The sequence below is a fragment of the Callithrix jacchus genome, chromosome 13 (assembly GCF_049354715.1).
Source record: "Callithrix jacchus isolate 240 chromosome 13, calJac240_pri, whole genome shotgun sequence".
Classification (NCBI taxonomy): Eukaryota; Metazoa; Chordata; class Mammalia; order Primates; family Cebidae; genus Callithrix; species Callithrix jacchus.
In genome coordinates, this window is record NC_133514.1 from 109,454,006 (window position 1) to 109,469,045 (window position 15,040).

At 32.9% G+C, this 15,040-nt stretch overlaps 1 long non-coding RNA gene across 1 annotated transcript; it reads left to right on the forward strand.

The window, feature by feature from the left end:
* The first annotated feature begins 4,189 nt into the window (after positions 1-4,189).
* On the forward strand, positions 4,190-14,758 carry LOC128929399 (uncharacterized). The gene is made up of 2 exons (XR_008475811.2): positions 4,190-4,313; positions 12,611-14,758. It is a non-coding gene; the product is annotated as an uncharacterized LOC128929399 (long non-coding RNA).
* The last annotated feature ends 282 nt before the right edge of the window (positions 14,759-15,040 follow it).

Consider the following 15,040-nt stretch of genomic DNA (forward strand, 5'->3'; position numbering starts at 1 on the left):
TGCATAAAGAAACATACACATTATTCTAGCACTCATTTAATGAAACATAAATCTGTTGGCAACTCAAAGTAATTTTTATTCCCTCCTTTCAATCACTAGTAGTCCTTTATTCCTTGTGTCGAATGAGTATTCTAACATTAATTGTACAGATTTTAATTTTTACAGTAATGGAATGAAACATTTTGGTCTCTTTTGTTTGGGTTCACATTGTCATTTTAATCTCTGTATATTAAAATATTTCTTTTTAATGTTTGCTGTTTTTTTATTTTTCCAGTGTAGATCCATTTCAAGTAATGCCTCTGTAAATATCTCTATAATTTAAAAATCATAACAGCTTTATTGAACTGTATTTTATGTATTATACAATATACCCATTTGAAGAGTATAAAAGTGTGTTTTAGTAATTTAAAGAGTTCTGTAATCATCACCAAAAAATGTAGAACATTATCATTGCCCCAGAAAAAAAAAATTGTTAGCCAATAGCAGTCACTCTCCATTTCTTCCAATACCCTCAATCCTATGCAAGAAGTTATTTACCTTCTATTTCTATAGATGTGTCTATTCTGGACATTTTATTAATATGTTTTATTTTGTAATTGGCTTCTTATTTATAACAATGTTTGTAAATTTAATTCATGTTACATCATGTATTGATACTTTATTTCTTTTATATTACCTTGTGTGGATTCACTACATTTTATTTATCCATTAGTGAGTTGATGGACATTTGGGTTTCTTCACATTTCAACCATTATGTGCAATGCTACTATGAAGACACGTGCACATGAATTATATAAACAAAAAATTTCATTTCTATTAAATACATACCAAGAAGTACAGTTGATGAGTAATTTGATAAATTTGTGTTTAAACTTTTAAGGACTTGCTAGAATATTTTCAAAATTTAATGGCTGTATCATTTTTTATTCTCACCAGCAGTGATTGAATGTTCCAATTTCTCCATAACGTTTGTAAAATATTATTCTCCATCTTTTTCTTATAGCCATCCTACTGGATATGTGGTGGTATCTCATTGCAGTTTCAATGTGCTTTACTCTAAGAATTTATGATGTTGAGCATCTTTTCATATTCTTAGTGGCAATTTGTTTGTCTTCCAGATACATGTGTATTCAGATATCTAATTGCTGTATTTAATAGATAATTTTTATTTTCCTTATCAAGAATTCTTTATGCATTTTAGATTTAAGTCACAAATGAGATAAACAACTTGAAAATATTTTACCTTACTTTTAATTTTCACTTTTTCCATGTCATTTTCAGGCAAAACTTACTAATTTTGATGATATCCAATGTTTCTATTTGTTTCATTTTTTTTTTTGCTCTTGTGCTTATATTATCACACCAAGAAAGGTTTTGTCTAACTCCAGGTGGCAAATATTTACTCTAATATAATACTTTTAGAGCTTTTATGCTTTTAGCTTATATATTTAGGTCTAAGATCCATCTGAATTAAGTATTGTGGAACTTTTGAGATTGAGGTCCAACTTAATTCTTTAGCAAAAGACAATCCAGTTGTTCAGTGCCATTTGTTGAAAAAAAATTCTTACCCCATTTAATAGTTTTTGTTGCCTTTTAGAAAATTAAGTGAATATGAATTTGAAGGATTATTTATTGATCCTCCATTCTATCCCTTATTTAGATTGTTATTATTTCAGTACCATACTGTCTCCATTTTTGTAACTTTGTGTAAAGTATGAATGCTAGAAATGTAATGCCTCCAAATTTATTCTTCTTTCTTTAAAGATTTTTTGCGCCTATTAAATTTTCTTTTGAATTTAAAATCATCTTCTCAATTTAGCAAAGAAGCCATCTGGTATTTTAATAGGAGTTTTACTATTTCTGTAAATCAATGTGCTGATTATTGTCCTCTTAAAAATAGTATCTCTTTCAAATCATGAACATAAAATATCTTTAGGTTTATTTAGGTGTGTTTTAATTTTTTAACAACATAACTATTGTTTTTAGAGTATAAATTTTATACTTTAAAATTAATAATTTTATTTTTATTAATCAAATTTTTAAATATTAAATAATTTTATATTTTTATTTATATTTTTCTTTAAATTTTAAATAAATAAATATTAATTAATAAATTTTTAAAATTAATAATTTCATTTTTATGGCATTCTATATAAAATGTTTTCTTAATTTTACTTTCTATTTCTTATTAGGATATGCATATAGTTGATTTTTTAATATAGATTTTTGTACACTGAAAGCCTAGATGAAATTAAAGGTTATGTGATATACATTAGTATACAGTAATAATAATATAATTAATTTTACTCATGATTATTCTTTTCATGTGGATTCAAATATTGTGTGGGATCAATTGCTTTCAGGCTAAAAATTTTCTTTAGACTTCCTTACATAGTGTAACAGATTCTCTGAATTCTTGTCAATTAGCTGTTAGTTTTGTCAATTTTGTCTCAATTATTGGAGAATGTCAGTATTTCCATTTTTTAAATAGTATTGCTGGATATAAGATTCTTGCTTGATTGCTTTGTCACTATTGTTTTTTGTTTTTGTTTTTCTCTCTGGAGTTGGAATATCTCACTCCTTCTCATCTCTCTGATTTTTCATTAAAAAATCATATGTTAATCTTATTGGAGTTTCTTTGTGATTGGTGAGTCATGGCTGTCTTGTTGCTTTCAAGATTTTGACTTTCTTAACTTTCATTGTTTTCACTATAGTGTGCTGTGGGTGAATGTTGCTAATGGAATTCTTAGAGCTTCTTGTTGGTACATATTGATGTTGTTTATTTTTTCCACATAGGGATTTTTCAGTCTTTATTGCTCCAAATGTTTTTCAGCCTTATTACTATCACCTCTCCTTTCAATATTTCAATTTACATATGTTGCTTTGCAAAGTGGGGACACCACATTTCTTGGAGGGCCTGTTCATTTCTTTTTATTTCTTTATGTTTTTGAGATTTCATAATCTTGATTCTTCTCTTTTTAAGTTTATGGATTCTTACTTCTTACAGCCCACATCTACTCTTGAGGAACCCTAATAATTATTTTATTCAATTTTTGTACATCTTAAGTCCAGAATTTCCAATTGGTTCTTTTTTGAAAACAAACATTTGCTCTCTCTTTAATGATACTATTTAATTAGACATTGTCATTGTACCTTCCTTTACTTTTTAAGATTCATTGTCATTATTTCTTTGAATATATTCTTCTTTTTTATTATCATACTTTCAGTTCTGGGGTACATGTGCAGATCATGCAGGATTGTTACATAGATATACACATGCCATGGTGGTTTGCTGTATCCATTGCTCCATCATCTACATTAGGTATTTCTTCTACTGCTATCCCTCCCCAATCCCCCTACCACCTGCTGTCCCTCCCCTAGCTCTCTCGTCCCACAACAGGTCCCTGTGTGTGATGTTCCACTCTCTGTGTCCATGTGTTCTCATTGTTCAACACCCACTTATGAGTGAGAACATGAGGTGTTTGAATATATTCTTAATGGCTGTCTTAAAATCTTTGTGTATCTGCTAATTCCACCATGCAGTCCCTCTCACAGGCAGTTTCTGCCACCTATTTTGCCTGTCTTCTCTTCCCAGGTATTTTTCATGCTTTCCTATTTTTATGCATGCTTCTTGGTTTTGTGTTAAAAACTGGATCATCTAGATAATATTTTGCAGCAATTCTTAACACCAATCTTCTACTCTCTAGTTCTTTGCTTGTTTACTTAGTTACTAAGTTGGACTATTTTAATGAAATGTATTTCCCTACAACACGATGAGTCTGATGTCATTCATAGCACAGCTTCCTTTGACTATTTATTTCCTTGGACTCTCTATTAACCTGTCTGCCTTTTTTGATAATACACCTAGCTTTTAGGCTCTGCTAATTGTCTTCTGACTGTGCTATTGCTTTCCACTAAGCTCTTGGAAATGAAATGTTCTATAGTTTTATTTCATTAAATTCTAGTAGCTGTACAGGATTATTTGGGATGGCAGATCTTCAAAGTGTTTCTAAATCTAGGAGGAAATTTCTTAGCTGTGACTTTTCCTGCTTATTACCAATCAACTAGCGAATCTATTGTTTATCTTCTTGCTTTCATGGAGCTGCCAGCCTTAATTTAATTGCTTACCAACAAAACCTACTTTGTTTCAAAAGTGAACCTATGTTTCAGCCTTTCCACATTCTGTTTCAAAAATAAGTTAGTCACTATGACAAGAGATTCAGAACTCTCTGTTTGGATTCCAATATATAATTTTGATGGATATAATCATTCCATTTTCTTGGTATGTATGTAAAAGCGGATTTCTTTATAAGGTAAGTGTATTTTTAACTTTGGCAAAAACTGCCAGACAATTTTAGAAGTAGTTCTAGAAATATATTCCAATTTTCAATGTATCATCGTTTCAATTGTTCTTCATTCTCACCAAAAGTTAGCTTCCTCTATAATTTTATTTTAGTCTTTTATGTGTATGGATACTAGTATCTTTTTGTCATTCTGATTTAGATTTTTCGACATAACTGATGTAAATGAGCAGCCTTTCATATGTTTATTGGTCATTGGTCTATCATACAAATTTGCTTAAATAAGACTTATTTTTATTGAATTTTTGCTTTTTACTTTGTAGATCTCTAAGTATTCTAGATGTTATCACTATTGTTGAATATGTGTATTTCAAGAATTTTCTCACAGCCTTTTGGTGTTACTTTTTCAATCTTTTGTGATGGCTTCTAAAGACATTGAAAAATTTAATGTAGTTAGTCCAATGTATATATATGTATTGTTTGTTTATTTACTGGTTTTTATGGTTATTGTCTTCTGTCCCTTATTCAAAATCTCTTCCTACCAAGAGTTAACAGATGGGAATGTGCATGTGTATATGTATATATCCGTGTATACATATACATGATTGCTAGAAGCTATCTTTATATTTTATTTAAATTTAAATCCCTTGGAATTTATTTTTTACTATAATGTAATAGGTGTAAGAGGTTAACATTAATTTTTTTCTTTCCTATAAATAGCTAATTGGCCTAGCAACTTTCATTGAAAATACCATAATTCTTCCAAAAACTGCAAAGTTACTTTCCTTGTAAATCAGATGATTGGACTGTTTATGGACCCTACATTCCATTTGTCTCCTAACTCCAATATCTAACTCATATAGATCTATTTGTTTTCTCTGTTTCCATAATCCTATTAATTCTTCTTAAATTATAAGTTAACTACTGGTTATTAACTGTACATTTATATTAGGAAATTTTATATTAAGAAAATATAGGTGGTTGGGATGCTATTATCTTTTAAGTTTCACCCTTTTTTTTTTTACTGCTAGCTAATTAGAGAAATAACTAATCATTAAGGATCAAGCTGTTGATTGTCCACTTAGGCACTTCCCGTTGCTCATTTCTGGATGCTAGTATTTGATTCATTATAGCAGCAAAACTATGAAAAAACATGCTCTAGCTTTGAAGATTCTCATCCTGAAAAGCTTCTGAATTTGGAAAAAGGCCTAAGAAATGGGCAGTATCTTGAGCCCTTCAAGTCTTCTAGTGAGATCTGATGGTTTTATAATGGGCTTTTCACTCTTTTGCTGGGCATTTCTCCTTCGTGCTATCATGTAAAAAAAGACATCTTTGCTTCCTCTTCTGCTACAAGTGTTAAGTTTCCTGAAGCCTCCCCAGTGCCATGGAACTGCAAGTCAATTAAAGCTCTTTCCTTTGTGAATTACCCAGTCTTGGGCATGTTCATAAAGCAGCATGAGAATGGACTGATAAATAAATAAATTGGTACCAGTAGACTGGGGTGCTGCTATAAAGTAGCTGAAAATGTGAATGTGACTCTAGAACTATATAACAGGCAGAGGTTGGATCAGTTTTGAGGGCCAAGAAGACAGGAAAAAAAGTTGTAATATCCATATGCAGGATTTTGTGTGAACTTCAATTTTCCACCTTTTTAGGTAAATACCTAAAAGGTATTTTAATTAAAGAAGTTTAATTGATGGATTATATGTTAAGATAATGCTTAGTTTTGTGAGAAACAACCAGTCTTCCAAAGTGGCTGTACTACTTTGCATTTCTGTCAGCAGTGATAAAGAGTTCTGATTTCTCTGCATTCTTGCCAGCATTTGTTGTGGTCAGTGTTTTGGGTTTTGGTCAATTAATAGGTGTTTAGTGGAATCTCATTATTGTTGTAATTCCCTCATGATATGTGATTTTAAATGTTTTTTCATATACTTATTTGCTATCTGTGTATCTTATTTGGTGAGGGGTCTGTTCAAGTCTTTGGCCTATTTTTTAATAAAGTCTGTTAATTTTCCTATGATGTAATTTTTAAAAATCCCATCCATGCCATTTAACAGCACTTTTGACAGCTTACTTTTAATGTGCATTTCTCTAACATTCAGCTTAGTATTTACAGAAAAATAATGCCATGTACTTTTTTGTTATATTTTGTAACAAAATATTTTATTTGTTATATTTTGTAAAGTTAACATTTTTACAACAAAAATTGGTATAGTTAGTTTTGCAAACATAACTGGCCCCTTGGTGACATGTGCTTGCATGGTTGAGAGCAAAAGTGTGCAAGTTCAGACTGGTCTGAATATCAGGAAGCATGTTTTGTGGATGAAATGAAAAGCTTTAGTTACTCCATTTTGTAGCACGTATGAAATGTATTATCTCACTTAATCCTTGCAAGATTCTGCCCCGTTTTTGTCAGTCCTCTTTGATAATTCAGCAAACATCAAAGACAAATAGTAAAGCAGGTTCTCGAATCCCCAGAAGATTTTTGATAGCAAATTCAATATTTTTCTCACAAAACACACTTTTTTTTTATAATGGAAGAAAATTTACACTTTTTAAAGTAGCATTTATTTAAAAAAAGTAATTAACAATTTCATAATAATAATATTAAGTACCCACTATTTAATGATGGAACATCAAAGTCCATTATGACTGGAGGGTGGACAGGTGAATAATAGAAAATGAGACATGTGTGTGAGCGTGAGTGTGTGTGTAAGTGTGGGAGAGTACGTGTGTATGCACATAAGCAGATTGTTTAAGGCCTTGCTGGCAATTTTTGGTTATTTGACTGTAACGAAGAGTCAGATGGAAAGCAATTCAGGAGTTTTAAGTAAACGAAGTTGTGATTTAACTTGCATTTAAAAGTGCCAACCTGGTTCATGGGTAGATAATAGAATGTCAGGAGCCATGATGAAAGAAAGGGTAGACATTATAAGAGCTGCTGAGAGGCCGAGGCGGGTGGATCACGAGGTCAAGAGATAGAGACCATCCTGGTCAACATGGTGAAACCCCTTCTCTACTAAAAATGCAAAAATTAGCTGGGCATGGTGGCACGTGCCTGTAGTCCCAGCTACTTAGGAGGCTGAGGCAGGAGAATTGCCTGAACCCAGGAGGCGGAGATTGCAGTGAGCCGAGATCATGCCATTGCACTCCAGCCTGGGTAACAAGAGCGAAACTCCGTCTCAAAAAAAAAAAAAAAAGAGCTGCTGAAAAAAATTAGCTGTTAGCATTCATCTTCTTGATCATTTCAAACCTATAAAGCAGGTATTAATTGTTCAGGCTAGTTTGAGTGCAAGGAAAAACCATTCATTGTGGTTATGCTCAAGCATAGTTTCATGGAAATAAGAATCATTGCATGGTTATAGCAGATTTACATATGTCAATGTAGGAGTTCAGAGTTTTGACTGTAGGACTAGAGAAGTGACATCACTACTCTCTCTGTATCTTCTCTATTTCTACTTAATACAAGTTTTTATGATCACATTGTTTTGTGTGTGGTTTTGTTTTCTTCAGTGTTGTTGCTTATTTATAATTTGTCTTACTTAAGGCAGATTGCTGTATCTATACATTCTTCGTCACAGATTTTTAACTTACAATAAAAACTGCCTTATTTTCTTGCTATTTTACTCTTAAAACTTATAAGAATTACAAAGTGTTCTATGAACATTAGTAATGATCTGATGTTTATCAACAGTAATAATAGTAATTGATTACTATTAAGCAGTAATTTTGTTTGTTTGTTTTGAGACATAGTCTTGCTCTGTCACCCAGGCTGGAGTGCAGTGGCATGATCTTGGCTCACTGCAACCTTTGCCTCCCGGGATCAAGTGATTCTCCTGCCTCAGCCTCTTAAGTAGCTGGGACTACAGGCGCGTGCCACCATGCCTGGCTGTTTTTTGTGTTTTTGGTAGAGACGGGGTTTTACTGTGTTAGCCAGAATGGTCTCAATCTCCCAACCTAGTGATCCATCTGCCTCAGCCTCCCAAAGTCCTGGGATTACATTCAAGAGCCACTGTGCCTGGCTTAAGCAGTAATTTTATGGTAACTTACATTTAATATTCAATGTAAGCAAGAATCTTATAGTCACCTATATTTGGATTCACATCTCTTGTCCAAGCAAATATTGTTGTGTGCAAGAAATTGTAATTCTCTTAGAGAATTCTTTTAGAAGTAGTAGGATAGAGAATGTGTGACCCTTTTAGGGAGCATGGAATTGCCAGGAATCATGATATTTCTTGGTTGCCTTTCTTTTTCATCCTCAAATAAGTCTTGGGGAAACAAATGCAGATATTGCCTTGCAGTTAGTACATTTTGCAGCCAGACTTCAAGCTTCCATAATTTACACTCTATCACACTGTCTTATATTCAGGAATGCAAAAGAAACTTACAACCACCTACTACATTCATTTATTCACAAGATGTCTATTGAGTTCTGTTGTGTGTGATGCAGTATACTAGAAGGTATGTTAAAAAAATCCCAGTGTGATGATTATCTACAGCAATCACAGCATCTATTGACTAATAGATCCTGCATATTCTATACTCTGATAAGTGCCATGGTATAAAAGAGCACAGGAGAGTGAGACTTAAGCTACTGATATTTTGTAGGTGTAAGTATGAAGTGGTCAGAAAAGCATTTCAAAAAAGGTTGGTGCTTATATTGAGCTTGATGACGGAGCAGGCCTACTTGTCCCAGGAAAAGGAGCTATGTGTGCAATACCATAACAAATAATGACATCTTAATAGAATGCCCAATAAGCTGGCATTTTGGGATTTTACAGTGGATGTTGAGAAGTATCTGTAGTTAATCATGAAAACATAAACAAAACAAGAACAGGAGTGTGTTTGAATCTGTGACAGTTTTTAGGGAGTGTACAATTTGACAAGATTTAAATTTCAAGAAATTTATTTTGGAAACATTGAAAGGATTGAGGTTCAAGAGCAAAAGCAAGTTATTCAAATATGAGTCTAGTATATTAATATTCAAGCCAAAAGGATAAAAAAATAAAGGTATGAACAAAGACATTGGCAAAGGAGTTTAAAGTAGCTTGTCAACAAATTTATTATTTAAGCTCTCCAAGATTTACTGACTAACTGAAGGTAAATGAGAAGGAGAAGTAGAATGTTTTGTTCACAGGCTTCTGGTTGGCCAGTTGTGAGAAGAGTTACACCATTTAACACGAAATGAAATAAGTAGGACAATTGAGGGTAGTACATTTTGTATGTAAAGAGAGAGAATAAAATAGAAGAAATGGGGAAAAGTTATAGTATTTAAGAGAAGAGATGCCATTAAATCTATAACCGATATGGGAATAATTGATAGCATAACAACTTTGAATCTTCTAACCTGGAAAAATGGTAGAAAGTTCCAAGTATTTTGACTTCTTTGCTTTCTTGCAGCAATGTTGGGTGGTTTGGTCTTGAATATATTTTGCTAACTTCTGTAATTTCTATATTGCTCTAACATTGCCTTTTGGAATGTTGCTGAATTCAGTTTTTAATCATAGTCAATGATGATTCACAAAGCAATGTCTTAGGATTTCCTATGCAAGTGATTATCTGAGTACAGAATTGTCTTTTTCTTTTCACATCATTGAATACTTCTTTTTTGAGACTACTGCACTGTATAGAATCTTCAGCACAATGTGGAAAATGAGGGTAACAGTGAACATTCTCTCATGTCACTAAGGGGAAAACACTCAGCTTTTCATGATTAGTTTAAAATGTTCCCTATAATTCCTAGTGTGCTAAGAGTTTTTACCATGAATGGATATTGGAATTTGTCAGATGCTTTTCCTGTACCTACTGAAAGTATCATGTTTCCTTTATTCTATCAATCTGATGAGCTACCTTGATATTTTTCTAATGTAATACTAATGTTGCAGACCTAGGAAAAATCTCAATTATTCATCATGGGCTAAAACTATATATATTGGGAGATTTAGTTTGGTAATATTTTGTTAAGTACTTTTGTCTGTTAATGCCACGTAGTTTTCTTGTACTATTTTTTCATGTGAGAATGTCAGAGCAATCCTGATCTCATAACACGAGTTGACAATTGATTATATTTTCTCTAGTTTCATGAAGAGTTTGTCAATGCTTGGTGCAATTTAACCCTAAATGTTTGCTAAACATCACAGATGTGATGAGATTGCTGCGAATTTATTTTTGAGGGGGTAGATTTTGAATTAAGAAATATGTTAGTAGAGATTAGGCAATTCATATTTTTTGTTTTTTTTGGCATTAGACTGAATAATGTATGCATTTTGAGGAATCTGGTTCATTTGATGACTTTATAAACACATGCTTTTTTGTAATATCCACTTATTATCCATTTACTGTCTCCAGAATCGATAGTGCCATTTCCTTTCCTTCTTGGATGTTAACATGACTTATTTATTATCTGCCTTAATACCACTCTCTCACAGTAGAGGTTCATCTATTTTAACAATTTTAAGAAAAACACATTTGCTTGCATTCATTTACTCTGTTGTTTGTAAAAGATTTTGTTAAATTTCATTGTTATTATTATTTATTATTCTCAGATTACTATGGATTTCGATTCCCATTTTTGGGGGAGAAAGCTTCTTAAAGGGGTCGCTTACATTATTAATTTTCAACCATTGCTTCTTTCAATATGAACATTTAAAGATATACAATTTTTTTTCTCTAAACACAGCTTTAGCTTCAGCCAATAAATATGAATATATTGTTCATTATCATTCATATAAAAATATTTTCAAATATGTTACACATTAATAACTTGAAATCATTGCACACACCTACACATATATTAGACTCACACATATACATATATTATAGTCTTTTTTTAAAAATATATACTATAATTTAAAATTGTTACCTGCAGGATATTTTTCCTAATCACTTAATCCTGCTAATACTACAAGCCTGGCACTTAAACTTGCTCATATTTGCAGAAGTACTAAATGATATAAGCTGAAATATATAACCTAATGTTTATTTACCTCAGATACTCTTATTAGTTCCTTTTATGATATATTTTAACTAATTCCAATAGCAGCCTTATTAGGTAGATATATTTTTTTCATGTTAAGTTTGATCACCATATCTACAATCTTAATCTACTACCTTTGGAGGTTTCATAGGGGTGCCATTAAGGAGTTATGTGAAGGAGGAGGTAAGAGTGAATAAAACAGGTTATAGGTTTTCCTACAAATAACTGTCTTAACAAATGATTAGATAGAAGAAAAATATGAATACAAATATTAAAAATATATGTAGGTTGTGGAATAGTAATAACAATGATTCAGTACTATAGTCAGATCTGAAACTAACTTGTTGCTTTAAACAGGATATTCCTTAAGGTAGCCATAGATAGAGGCAAAATGCTCCATACAATTTCTCAGGTTGGGCACCGAGTATTTTGGGGACACTGTCTCCGATAGCTGTGTTCAATACTGTTCTGTCAAATTCCAATTCCAGCCCTTATCATACGCATCAAAAAAGTCAGCTAAGTTTTTTTGTTTTTGCTATTGTTGTTGTTTTTTTAACGCTTTCCTCTACAAAACACATCATGTGCCATTAAAGATTAGGTTATGTACCAAACCAAAATCAGAAAAGAATAAAAGGTAAGATGAAGACACAACAATCAATACAATTATAGCTGTAAAATAGTTCCAAATTGGCTGAAAGCTAAACTCTCCTTTTTAAGGCTGGAGATCTGAAAGGCACCAAAGTCTCCGTTTTTAAAAAGTGGCTAAGCATGGGTAGTATATCTGTGTTGATAATTAATAACATTTTTATTTTCTTCAATCAAAAATGATCACTTTGTTAAAAGAATGCAATAGCATTGACTGAGTGTTCACCACTGCTCATGTCTGAAGCATGCTTCACCAGGCTACTCTCCTCCCCACACGTGGCTGATTTCTGTTCTCACGCTGCTGATAAAGACATATCAGAGACTAGGCAATTTTTAAAGAAAGAGGTTTAATGGACTCACAGTTCCATGTGTCTGACAAGGTCTCATAATCATGGTGGAAGGCAAAAGACACATATTACATGGCAGCAGACAAGAGAGAGTGAGAACCAAATGAAAGGGGAAACTCCTTATGAAACCATCAGATCTCACAAGGTATCAGAGACTTGTTCACCACAGTGAGAACATTATGGAGGAAACTGCCACCTTTATTCAATTACCTCCCACTCTGTCTCTCCCACAACATGTAGGAATTATGGGAGCTACAATTAAAGATGAGATTTGGGTGGGGAGAGACCCAAACCACATTAAAAGCAATGTTCTAAAATCTTTTTTTTTTTTTTTGAGACAGAGTTTCACTCTTGTTACCAAGGCTGGAGTGCAATGGTACGATCTTGGCTCACCACAACCTCCACCTCCTGGGTTCAAGCAATTCTCCTGCCTCAGCCTCCTGAGTAGCTGTGACTACAGGCACGCGCCACCTTGCCCAGCTAATTTGTGTGCGTGTGTGTGTGTTTTAGTAGAGACGGGGTTTCACCATGTTGACCAGGATGATCTCGATCTCTTGACCTCGTGATCCACCTGCTTCGGCCTCCCTAAGTGCTGGGATTACAGGTGTGAAGTCATAAAACCGAGTGGAGGAGGGACAGAAAATGCTGATTTTTCCTAATTAACCATAAAAGGAATATATCTAATATCCTGGTAAATTCAAAATCCTGATTAAAGAAAGAAATAGGCTTCATTTTCACAATTTCTTCTAATCAACAATAAGAAAGCAAATCATATCCCTCAGTATCACTGACCAAAACATAATACTGTCATCAATTTTGATGAATATATTGGCTGTATTGGAAGCTGTTGGAGAGTAGAAAAATCTATATCACTAGAGGGCTTTTGTGTTCAAGTTGACTTTCCAAATTTAGCAATAAAAAGACTAAAAAGAGCTATCATTTCACCTATTATGACTATTCTTTCCATTTATAATCAAGAATGTTGCAAGATGCTGGAAAAAGGGTCACTATTCTTGTTCCTTGGAATGCATTCTTACTAAAGTGCAAGGCTTCTGGAACTTTTATTTTGCACAACGCTTTGGGCGAAAATCATTCTGAAAAGAAAATAATTCTGCCCCTCTGCTTCTGTATATTTTATGAACATTCTACCACCATAGTATCAAAGAATGAGAGTGCGTTCATGATTAAGAAGGAAATAAAAGACATCATGACAAGTACACACACAAAAAAAATAAGTACATTTTGAATTGAAATGTAAAAAGTGATCACATGCTAATATAAGACTTTTCAGTGTGGCAATAGCAAATATTAATATTTATAATGTTTTTCTCTGCCTAAAGCACACTTCCTCTGTACTGAACTGTTCTTTTAACAATTTATATGTTCAACTTTATATTTTTTTTGTGATTGATTGAGGAAATATGGAAGAACTGGATGTTTATTTACCTCAAGTTGTATCTCTAACTTCTTGCATTACTCATTATTAACAAAATTTGGCAACACTAACACAGAAAACAAACAAATGAACAAAAAATGAATTAAATGTTCTTTTGTAAAACACAAAGGGAACTGTTACAGATATGGTCACATTCAATACTTCGTTTTCTCAATGAGGGTGGATTCTGTCTGTTAAATGAGTAGCCACACAGATTATTATCCACTTGAATACTGAGGAAAACTTTGATCCAAGACACTGATTATCTTTAGGATGCTGCAAAGAATCAAACAAACTCCTGTCATTAATCCTGACTTGCTTACAAGTTTTACAAAATTTACAGTTTACTAGGATATGTCTGGGACACTTAGAAAACAGGAATGAATTTCATTTTCACTACTGTATTTGAGACACTCAGGGGAAACAATAGTGAAAACGAATTTCAGCAGTCAGTTGGCCAACTACATAATTTAATGCCGAAAACAAAAAGAAATTATAGGTTCTATCTTGTACAGGCAGCATTTGTTTTTCTCTTATTTTCATTATATTAAAGCCATGGATTTTGTTCCCACTTTAGGGAGAAAATGTATGTATGGGTCAAAATCCCATGTTCTTCACCAGTATTAAGTAAACATTTATGTATAGGTACTGATTTCCATATTGGTAGCCATATCCTCGAGGCCAACCAGCTCATCAATGAATATCTTATTAACAAAAACGGTTTGTTTTCTGAAAATTGTAAGTAGTTTCTGTCTACACACATTATCCTTAGCTGCAACTCCACCTAAACACATTGTATTTCCACTTCCACTTCCTTCTCCATGAGCATGTGCCCTGTGCAGTCCCATAGGGGCCCGTTTTAGAAGGACCCCACACTTAATATAATACTCTGCTGTAGGCATACTCAAGTTTTTAATAATCTTTGGATTTTCATTTTCCACTGGGTTGCACAAATTATGTAGCTCGTCCTTAGGGTATTAGATTATTTTTACAAACTACAATTCTGGTACTTTCACTGTGTGTCCAAATCTGTCAAATAAACTCCTAAATGACATCTTTTCTATGTTTTCTTATCTGATTCTCATCTTGAAGAGCAATTTCACAGATCCCAATTTCCCAGAACTGATTCTGCATTGAATTTTTGCACATAAATTTCTATGTCGCATTGGAATATCTATTAGTAATTGCACACAACATGAGGCTGTGGTAAATGTAAGAGGCTTTATTTCTTGCTCATCCCACAGCTGCCCTAAGCAGCTCTCCTCCAAGCTTTGACTTGAAAATCCAGGATGCCTCCCTCTTGCATCTTTACCTTCTGGAAAATTCAAAGGACTTG